This window comes from Chinchilla lanigera, unplaced genomic scaffold, assembly GCF_000276665.1.
Source record: "Chinchilla lanigera isolate Chin_1 unplaced genomic scaffold, ChiLan1.0 scaffold00188, whole genome shotgun sequence".
In the NCBI taxonomy this organism is placed as follows: Eukaryota; Metazoa; Chordata; class Mammalia; order Rodentia; family Chinchillidae; genus Chinchilla; species Chinchilla lanigera.
Genome location: NW_004955589.1, coordinates 351,473 through 353,842, shown reverse-complemented (window position 1 = coordinate 353,842; position 2,370 = coordinate 351,473).

Genomic DNA, 2,370 nt, shown 5'->3' with positions numbered 1-2,370 from the left:
GATTTCCACATCCTAAAGATTGAACCAAGACCCATATCTCTCATCATGCACTAAACTAAAGTCAAAATGGATCAAAGATGTAAATATAAAAGCAGAAACACAATATACTGGGAGATAAAATAAGTAAAACTCTTGAAGACATAGGTGTAGGCAAGGACTTAATGAATAAAACCCTGATTGCACAGGAAATAGTATAAGAAGTCAACAACTGGTATCATATCAAGTTAAAAAGCTTTTGCACAGCAAAAGAAACCATCAACAGAGTGAAGAGACAATCCACAGCATGGGAAAAAAATTTTTTTAACCAGCTACTACCCAGATAAAGGACTAATATCTGGAATACGCAAAGAACTAGAAAAAGACACCCTAAATTTATTTATTTATTTTTTTAGACACCTTAAATTTAAAGACCCAGTCCAAAAATGGCATTTCAAATGAGTAGACACTTCTTAGATGCAGAAGTAGAAACAGAAAAGAAATACATTTTAAATGTTGGGTTGGGGATGTAGCTCAGTGGCACGGTACCTGCCTGGCAAGTGCAAGGTCCTGAGTTTGATTCCCAGTAAAAAAAATATTCAGTGTCACTGGTCATTTGAGAAATGCAAATTAAAACAACACTGAGATTCCCCTTCACTCCAGAAAGAATGGCTGTCATCAAGATAGTAAGCAATAACAAATGCTGGTGAGGCTATAGGGAAAAAAGCACCCTTCTCCATTTGTTCTTGGGAAGGTAAATTTGTACAACCATATGGAAATCAGTACAGAGATTCCCCAAACAAAGATAAAACTAGAGGTTCTGTTTGATCCAGCTATTCACTTTCTTAGTATGTTTCCCAAGTAGTTAAAAGTATCTTATCACAGCAATATATGCACATCCTTGCTTATAGCAGCACAGTTTATAATAGCTAAATCTTGGAAACAGCTATATGCCCATTTGCAGATGAATGGATAAAGAAAATGTGATTTTTATATACAATGGAGTACTGTTCTGCCATTAAGAAGGATAAACTAGACATTTTTAGGTAAGTGGATGCACCTTCAGATCATAATTTTAAGTGAAATAAATTAGACATACATGTTTAAATGTATGAGACACCCAAAGGGTAAATAAGGAGCAAAATGGAGGCTAGATATTGGGAAGCAGGAAGAACATGTTCAGATGGGAAAGGAAATAAAGATAGAAAAGAATGGAGAAAAAATGGAAACCAAGCTTTTCTAAATGGGGAGGAGGAAAGTGTTGAAGGGAGGAGAGGGGAATAGGGAAAAAAAGAAAAATTAATATATATTATGTACAGGTAAAAAAAACCCCTAAAACATTAGTGACATAATCTATGACTTGACTACAACTGTCCCTTGCAGTTCACTTTCTCTCTTGTTTTCTTTTTATAAACAGGAAAAATAATGCATAGAATCAATTACCTATCTAAGGCATTGAGTATTAGACTCCCCTTTCTCTCTTAGAGAAAATAACTATTCTCAGTTTAGTGGGGTTTTTCAGGTTTTTTCTTTGCCTTTTTATATTTATAGGTAGAGAAAACCACAGCTGGGCATGCTACAGAGGTCTCCATGTGCTTTCCCCTCGGGCTTAGCTTTGTTTTCTCAGTCAGGTTGCATGTTCTTCTGTGACCAGTAACCACATTTGCTTGATCTAATTCTGCCTCTGCCCACCCCACCCACAAGCCTGACCTAGATTTATGGGGCAGTGAGGGGAATAGTGAGGGATAGTGAACTGAAAACTTGTTTAAGAGAAATTGGACAGCATTTTACTCAAGTAGCAGCATGGCTAGGAAAAATTTCAGTGTTTCAAAATTGTGTCACCCTAATCTGTGCAAGGCAGAACATTCTCTTCTGGATTTTTAACAATGCCCAAAGATTTAAGCTTAGCATGTATGTAGGTTCTCTTTTTAAAAAGCTGAAGCACTGCTGACAAATCTTCCTGGTGTTTCTTTCTCCACCTCAGGCCTCACTGTCTTGGCCTTCTGAGTGTTCTTCTCGTGCTCTGCTTTTCCAGAGATGGGCCTGAAAGAAGGTTCTGCTCCTTCACTGTCATGGTGACCCCTTCAGTGGTGGTGTGTCTAGTCAACCAGACTCAGCGCTGACTCTGAAAACTTCCCTTTTTTTTTCCTTCAGTGGCTTAAAGAAGGCAGGAACCAATGTTCACGATGTTTCCTGGAGGTTCTGGAAACTTTCAGGAGGCTCTAGAGCAATTTTAAAGTTCTTATTTAGCTTTGATTGCCCTTTCATGCAACATAGACTTTCCCTTCCTCCCTCCCATCCTCTCTCCCTCCCTCCATTTCTTTCTTTCTTCCTTCCTTCCTTCCTTCCTTCCTTCCTTCCTTCCTTCCTTCCTTCCTTCCTTCCTTCCTTCCT